Consider the following 9,287-nt stretch of genomic DNA (forward strand, 5'->3'; position numbering starts at 1 on the left):
GCCTCATACAGGACGGTGACGAGTCTGCTTACAGACAGGAGGATAAAGAGCTGGCTGTCTGGTGCATTCTCAACAACCTGGAGCCCAACACGCTCAAAACTGTGGAGATGATAGTGGACTTCAGGAGAAACGCCCCTGCTCTCCCTCCACTCACCATCATGAACAGTTCTGTGACTGCAGTGGAGTCATTCAGGTTCCTGGGCACAACTATCTCTCAGGACCTGAAGTGGGACATTCACATAGACTGCATTGTTAAAAAGGCCCAGCAGAGGTTGTACTTCCTTCGCCAGCTGAGGAAGGTCAACCTGTCACAGGAGCTGCTGAAACAGTTCTACTCCGCCATCATTGAATCTGTCCTCTGCACTTCTAAAACTGTCTGGTTCAGCTCAGCTACCAAATCTGACCTCAGAAGACTACAGAGGGTAGTCCGGACTGCTGAGCGAATCATTGGTGAATTATCACCCTCCCTTTTCTTCAAGAACTGTACTCATCCAGAGTGAGCAAAAGGGCTAGCAAAATCACTCTGGACCCCTCACATCCAGCACACTCCCTCTTTGAACTGTTACCATCTGGTCGACGCTACAGAGCACTGAGCACCAGAACGGCCAGACACAGGAACAGTTTCTTCCCTCAGGCAATCCATCTCATGAACACTTGATAATAACTGTGGAACACACACTATTTATACACTCATACACTTATTTATCTAACACTCATACTCAGTCTACACCTCAAATTTGCACATAATATACCTATACATACAAAACTGTCTATTGTAATATACCTGCACATACAATTGTCAATTTATATATTTTTATTCCTTATTTACTTGTTCTATTTTTATTTTATTGGAACAGTGTTGTAAATACAACTTAACCACTGATTTCTAGTCATGTCCTCTTTTGGAAAAGCCAAACAAAGTAGTTTCACTTTCACAACGAAACACAGCGTCACACACGGTGGGCTTGAGTGAGCAGAGGCCGGGGGATAGAGTGAGCGGATTCGACGAAGGAGTGGCCGGCAGGCTTGCGGCAACCACATGTGACGACCCCGGGCTGGACTCTGCTTCGTCCACGGTGAAAGCCGATCCGGCGATGCACAGCGCGATGTTGATGTATTTCCTCAGTTACCAGCACGAATCAGCTCCAGGCATTACGAAGCAGATATCGTCCTCTTTTGGAAGACCAAACTAAGTAGTTTCGCTTTCACAACTAAGCACACAGCGTCTTCACGACATGGCGGCGGCAACAACAATACTACAGTGAGAATAAAAGTTACGCATTCTTTCTTTGAGTCAACATTTGGGGGGCGTTATGCAAATCTTCCCACATAGTGACGTAGATATGTGGGGGCGTGTTAGAACGAGCTGTTTTAGGTAGGCGTGGTTGACTCTTAACTTTTATAAACAATATCTCTTTGGGTTTGAGACTTTAGTCTTTGCAACTTTACATATCTTCTTTATGCACCAAGAGCTTGTAACACTCCAAAGAGAAAGGAAAAATTTTAATTGCATCATATGACCCCTTTAATTGCATGGAAAAAAACTTTTTTTTTCTTAAGAATCCAGTATCTTGTTCTGCAGATGAAGGAAAGTAATATATATTTTAGGCAATTTAAGGATGATAAATGTCAACTGAATTGACATTTGTTGGTGAACGGTCCCTTGTGCTGCCTCTCAGAGCAATTTTATTCACGCTAAATGATTACTCGAAACACCAGATCATGAGCTGTACGAGCTGCTGTCATTTGCATTATTTAACAGAGTGCTTTTCAAAAAGTAAAAACAAAAAATACTCACCCACACATCCAGCCTGCAGAGATCATAGAGCACCCATCCCAATGACCAAATATCACTAAAAAAAAAAAAAAACGGTGGAACATAAAGGATAAATTAAATTGCACTTTTTAGTGCGAAAGTTGCATTTTAAAGTGTTAAAGTAGTCAGCATTTCATCTAAAGTCGTTGCAAGAAATTTCAATATTTAAATCATACCTTTTGAAAGTATATCTGTTTTGATCAACTTCTGGGCTTTGATAGAGCTCTGCACCTCTAACTGAGCTTGTATAAGGATCTGCTCTGAAATAGAAAATTCAAATGTAAACTCAAACTGATAAAACTTCAAATTAGGGATGAACTGAAACATTAGCTGGAAAATAAAAAAAGGCAGAAATGATTCGCCAAAAATTTGAAAGCCAGTCACTTTATATTTATAATAGTTAGAATTTGTGTAATTACAAACAAAATTCTATTTGATTATAAATGTTTTTTTTTTTAGTTCAGTGTGTTCCGAATGTTAATTTCTGTTAAACACTAGATCCTATTAACTTTGTGTTTGTTTGTTTGTTTTTGTTTACCTTCCATGCACTTTTGAGTATCCAAAATCCCCTAGATTTATGTAGCCATCTTCAGTCAGAAAAATGTTCTACAATGACAACAGAAATATCATCAGTTATACACATTTGACTAAGTGACAAATGTTTTAATGAGCTTTATCAGTGTCTACCTGAGGTTTGATATCTCTGTGAAGAATATTCCTCCTCTCATGATGAATATACTGCAGCGCCAGACAAATCTGAACAAACCAGTCAAGGATCTGCACACAGATTATACACATGGAGAAAACAGACAGCTTTACGTTATACTTTAAGATGCTAAACTTTAAGGTTGTTTCTAGCCTTTCATCAGTATTAGGCCACAGGCCAGCAAAAAGTGTACCAATATTCAGTAGGGTGATCCGGGCTTCCTCAGTACTTTCCATTTACTTTAGTACTATAGTGCAGCATTAAGGCTACAGATGATTTTACTAGCTTAACAGCATAGATCTCTGACTATATAACTAAACACAGATTTGAAAAGCAATCATTCACTTTATAATTGAAGTCACCTGAATCCCTGATCACAAGGTCACTTCATAGGTGTAGTATGTACTCCAGTCATTTTTGCTTCAACTTCAACAAAATATGTAGGAAATGTTAGATTTTAGACATACACTGTCCGTATATGCTCATTCATTAATAAGTACTACAACTACCAACAATAGACATGATTTTTTAAATGTTACAGTTTGCCAGAGCGTGAGAGCGTCATCTAAGCCTCTGTTAGATTATTCCAATCCATAATTATTATGCAGAATAGAGACCTTCTGTGATTTTTTATTTTTTTATTTGTTGTTACTTTATATATAATAATAACGGTAATTATAAAGTTCAAATACGATTTTTCTTCATTCTTGAGTCTGGAAATAAACCTGAGGTCTGTAAACACCACAATCAAGCACTGTCATGTTGTTTTTTTTCTAACTTTAATATTTATTCACTGCATAGGCATGAGAGCACTATAATCCAATAAAAGCACAGATAGGAGTAGAAAGTTGGGTAACAATTTAGAATACTGTTCTGTCATTAATGAATAACTACACAAGAACACGTGTAACACAATATTAGCACTCTAATAACTACTAGTAACTAACAATAAATTCAGAATAATGAATTAGTAAGTAAAAGTGCTTAATTAATCTAATGTGGTAGTAATAGAATGTGCTAGTTCACTATTAGTTAATCAGGAACTACTATTTTTCCATACCTCCCCAAGAACCACAAAGAACTACTGTAAACAGATTCATAATTAAAATGAATAATGCATAATGTATAAATAATTCTAAAGTGAAGTTCATACCCACTAGTGACTCAAGTATTACTAAATAATTCGGAAGGAATTACTAATTTTTGGATCAGTATTCTAAAGTGAATAACACAATAACTCTAGTAATTACTGAAATCATTGTAAGCTTTTGAGGTTTTTGTAAGATTCTGGATAGTAATAATTGTTGCTAGATTTGGTAACACATGAGTCATTACTAGTGGGTTACCGAGACTTTAGAATCATGTTCCAAATAATTAGTAATTAAATTAGAATGATGTAGGAACACTGGAGTCATTACCATCAAAGACCTTACATATATCTCAAAAGCTTACAATGACGTCAGTCAATATTAGGGAGTTATCATGCTTCTCACTTTAGAATACTGATCCAAGTAATTAGTAGTTAGACGTCACTTCCTGTTTGTTGCTGCCATGTGTTTTGAGTTTGAGCTCCGTCAAGTTAATTCTTTGTCGTCTAATTTTTTATCTTAAAATCAATTTTATACACCATAATTTCCGTTTCTATAACGTGTGAATATATCCCCTATCGTATTCTACAACAAAAACAATCAGAGCGCCTTGTTATCACTAGTTCTATTTTTGACTCCCCGAGTCCGCTATTAGCATATAGCTATTGTCAGCGTGGTTGCTGCTAATCTCGCTTACATTACTAATACACTATCCACCTCTACTCCGTGTGTTTCTCTGCACAGGCCCGATGCACCCAGGACTCGATCTTCCCAGATGTCCTTCCCCCCGGCGCCGGGACACCACGGACCCTGGGTGCACCCGCACCGGAAGACGCGAGCCAGGCCCTGGGCGACGACCTCTCCCCCTCCGGTCTTTGAGATCTCCACCCGGAACCGCTTTGCTCCCCTCCGCGAGACGGATAGCGACGCTGTGATCTTCAGAGACTCCATCGTCCGGCACGTCCGTGCTACATTAGCTGAAGGTAATGTGCACACACACTGTTTCCCTGGTGCTCGTGTTCTCGATGTTTCTGCGCAGATACCCACGATCCTGAAGGGCGACGAGAGCACCGGAGCGGTCGTGCTTCACGCGGGGGCTAACGACACCAAGCTGCGGCAGACGGTGACACTGAAGAGGGACTTCAGGAGCCTGATCAAGACGGTGCGCCGCACATCGCCCGCGACGACGATCATCGTGTCAGGACCGCTTCCCACGTATCGACGAGGACACGAAAGGTTCAGTAGGCTTTTTGCTTTAAATGAATGGTTATTGTCATGGTGTAAAGGTTCTTTGTTAATAACTGGAATCTTTTCTGGGAGCGTCCTACGCTTTTTTCGCGCTGATGGCCTGCATCCCAGCAGAGTCGGAGCGGAGCTCATGTCGGACAACATCTCCAGGACGCTACACACCATATGACTAGTAAGTCAAATCTCAAATAACTGCCCTGATGACTTTTGTTCTACCCGCTTAAATGATAGAAGTACTTGCGCTGTACAATCTATAAAGACTGTGTGATATCGTTGACATGATTGCAAAGATATTATTTAAACTGAGCTGGATGTTGACATCACTGAATTCAATGATGAACTGTCTTTAACTGAAAAATTAGTGTTTACTATTGTCATTTTGCGTTATTGACACACTATTTTCCTAATTAATGCTGTTCAGTTGCTTTGACACAATCTGTATTGTTAAAAGCGCTATATAAATAAAGGGGACTTGACTTGACTTGACTAGTTCCTTTAGAAGGATTTTGTAATACTTGAATCATTACAAGTGGGTTACCATGATCTTCACTTTAGAATTAATTATACATTATGCATAATTCACATTAATTATGAACCTGTTTATTAGCCCTTAGTAGTTCTCCGGGATATATGAAAAAAAAGTAGTTACTGATTAGCTAATAGTGAACTACCACATTCAACTGAGCGCTATTACTTACTAAATCATTAATCAGAGTTTATTGTTAGTTATTAGTAGTTACTAGAATGTTATTAGTGCATTAGTTATTTGTTCCTGTGCAGTTATTCATTAACGACAGAACAGTATTCTAAAGTGTTACCGAAAGTTGTGCTGCTAATCTACTGACAATGACAAACTAAAGAACACAGACACAGCCATATAATTTCCATAATGATCAATGTAATCTACCTAGGGGCAGAGTTAGGGGTGGCTGTGGACACCACTGACCTAAGCTTGGCCATCCTCGCTCACAATCACGGTTTCTGTCTCACGGTTTCTGACCTCAACACATGGGAGACTTTTTAGGTGCACACTCTAACTTCACTTCAGTGCCAGGTGCTAGATAAATGATGATTAGATGTGGAGGTGATTAAAGCAGTGTTAAAATGTATGTATGTGTTATATGCATCACATTTAAGAACATGACTCCCAAATGTATGGACTAAAATATACTTCTATGTGAGAGCACAATATAAGGCACAAAGTGATATGTATTTTTTTTCTCTGTAATTTAATGCACAAATAAATATGAGTACTGTGCATTTCTAGAAAACAGCACCAATTTTGTGTTAGCTGCAAAGTACAAATGCAAATTGATTACATTCAAATGTGTATAAAGTAGCACATTTTACATTCTGGAATTTATATGCTGCCAGTTTCTGCCCTTGCCATATTCACATTCTTGCACATGGAGATTCAAAAGATAACTTTTTTTTTTTTTAGGTATGATAAAACTTGTAATTAATTTGTTTTGACAACTAACACGATGTTAAAACTTAAGTGTTTTCAGAGTTCATTTCAGAACCTTGTCTCATCCATGAGAATGCAGTTATGAGATTTTGAGAACCAGAAGCAAGTTTACTGAACAAGTTGAACTTTAGCTGCAGTATGAGCTTCTTTTCTATCAATGTGCCCAATTATTAGTAAAAAATCACTCAGTATTACTGTAGGCACTAAAACAGTCCAGTACTTTATGGTCAAACTTATTTTCATATTGAAATAATTAAGTGTAATGTTCTGCCTGAGATTCCCTTGGTTCACCACTGTATGGCACAATTTCAACCCCAGATCACTTCTCCTTTGTTAGAGCCTTGTAGCACACACCTGTATTTAATCACTCCTAATAACCAACCTTAATTAAAGGCCTCACTGCCTATTGTTCTTGTTCAGTCCTGATGTCTGCTTGAGCCTGTTGCTGCCAAGGATTTGTGATTAGAGAGAGATGTTCCTGCATTCTGTTGAGTCTTTTTCGATTGTACCTTTTCCGTAGTGATGGGAGAAACGAACCATTTCGAAGCTTCGAATCAATTCAACCAATTGCTTCGCAAACGTCTCATTAAAAATGAATACAAATTTATCAAAATGATCCGAGATCATATATAAACCATAGACGCTGATTCAGTGGTTCGCTGCAGGGGGCGATCTGGAGTGAACTGGCATGATTCACAGGTCCACATCGGTTCGCATAGATCGTTTCTAAACAGTTATGACGTAAGAAAGCCTCATTTACTGAAATCACCTGACATTGGCATGTTGATACATGCTCCAAACCACTGTTTCAAAACAAATGATTCACAAAGTTTCGAAGCTTCATGAAGCAGTTTCAAAAGCGACCATCACTACTTTTCCCTTTGTTTGTGGTATTTATGGACAGCTTTTCGGTTTGGATTTCTGTTTGGATTTTTTCTGTGGCAAATTCTTGTTAAACACTGTCTAAGACTATATTTGTTGTTGTTTTTTGTTGTTGTTTTTTTTCACCTGGAGTAAAGAACTCTTATAACCCTTTTCCACCAAGGTAGTTGTCTAGTTTCAAATCGGTTCTTTGTCTTTTGACACCCAAAGCATCAGCTCTGGATCAGGAAAAGTGGTTCATAAGTAGCACCAAAACATTGCTGTTCTAGAAGTAAGAACTGCTTTCGTCAGGGGCTGGGGGCGGGGTTACCGTGACCAACAAGATGAAGAGAAACTTTTGACTGCCATTTTTTAAATAGCAGCTAAACACAAACACGTTGGATTTGCCAGGATTGGATGCCGATGTAGATTCGCAAAGTCATGAACCATCAATAGCAATGCAATGTCCACCACTGTTGATTGTGTGTTTAGGCTTATTCGGGCTGCGCGAACCGGTCGGTGTGCCGCAGGAGTGATTGGAAAGCAGACAACTCTCTTTATGCTTTGGGATCGCTTTTGCGGTGCTTTGGTGTCGTGCTCCGATCGGTCTGCATGACGCTGATGCATCTCAAACAAGCCTGTTGTGTTTGGCACTGCCGCGCTAGCGTTACTGGGAAAGATGAGACGTATTCAGTGACATAAGACCTGGCTCTGTGGTGGCTCTCTAGCCCATGGAAAGGCAAACCGGTTCTCTGAAGGCTCGCCAGTCGAAAGGACTTCGAACCGGCAATAGCACTAGCTCTGAACTAGCACCCGGTTCATGCTGGTGGAAAAGGGGTATGAGAGTCAGACTTTGAGCCTCATTGTTATTTCCTCTGCCTTTGGATTTGTCCTCCTTGTGTGGTGCAGTGGTAAGCGGGAATATTCACACCACAGACCCGAGTTCGATACACATCTGTATCATAACAATGACGATTTCTGTGCCACCGCAGACTGGTTGCTGGGCTCTGCTTTGGCATGATAATCAGGGGCCCGTGCTTCATACATGAATTACTCAGTTAGCTGGATTTTATTGTTGATTTGACATGATCCAGGATTGTTAGGTTCTTCGAAGCTCATCCTAGAGTTACTGTCATAGCAAAAGGTCGGTGATCTCAAACCTGCTCAGGATCAGCTTATTTCACGTAAACAGGATTAGATTTATAGAATAGACACAAAGTCTGTCTGAGCCACTGCTACTTTTTTACAATACTACAGGGACAATAATAATTTAAAATAATAATTTAAAAGTTAATTTGAAAATAGTATCATAATGTTATGTAGTCTATAATAATACAGACACTGCCAGTTTTACTCATTAAGAGATTATTCATGAAGGAATGATTACCTTATTTTATTGGCCGTGCATTAATCTGAACAGTGACTGACAGTGATGCAGGTAACTTTGTTGAAATGCTTAGAAAAATGTTCTTGCTCTTAAGATACTTTAATTAATGCTGTCATGTAACAAATCTACTTCAAATGTTAAATTAAATTAAGTGCTAATAACAAAACTGAAATAAAAATAAAGCCTGTACAAATACTATAAATCATGAAATAATGGAAATAATTGGGAATCGGTCACGACGAGGCGTTCCCCATAGCGACCCCTAGAGGACGCAGTTCGAAGTTCCCATGAAAGGGAACAATACACGTTTAATTTATCTATTATAACTTTTTTTGTAACTTTTTTTTCGTAATTTTAGTCGCTTGGCTGTTTCCTTAAGGCTGTAATACACTACACGACTTTTAAAATCTGATTGGATTTTAAAACACTATGAGTCATACACTTACCAACCTTCCAAAGTGCACACAGACAGCAGTGTACACATACACACACTGTGAACACACATCCAGAGCAGTGGGCAGCCATTTTTTTGCTGCGGCGCCTGGGGAGCAGTTGGGGGTTCGGTGCCTTACTCAAGGGCACCTCAGTTGTGGTATTGGAAGGTGGAAGAGAGTGCTGTACATTCACTCCCCCCATTCACTCCCTGCCGGTACGAGACTCGAACCCGCAAACTTCCCCTTTGTTTATTATCTCACCAGAATATTCCTGGACAT

General features: G+C 39.4%; 1 pseudogene; it reads right to left on the reverse strand.

The window, feature by feature from the left end:
- LOC107572898 (apolipoprotein L4-like) overlaps window positions 1-9,287 on the reverse strand; it is a 14,628-nt pseudogene extending 5,341 nt beyond the window's left edge.

This window comes from Sinocyclocheilus grahami, unplaced genomic scaffold (genome assembly GCF_001515645.1).
Source record: "Sinocyclocheilus grahami isolate Dianchi unplaced genomic scaffold, SAMN03320097.WGS_v1.1 scaffold1830.1, whole genome shotgun sequence".
NCBI classification, from domain to species: Eukaryota; Metazoa; Chordata; class Actinopteri; order Cypriniformes; family Cyprinidae; genus Sinocyclocheilus; species Sinocyclocheilus grahami.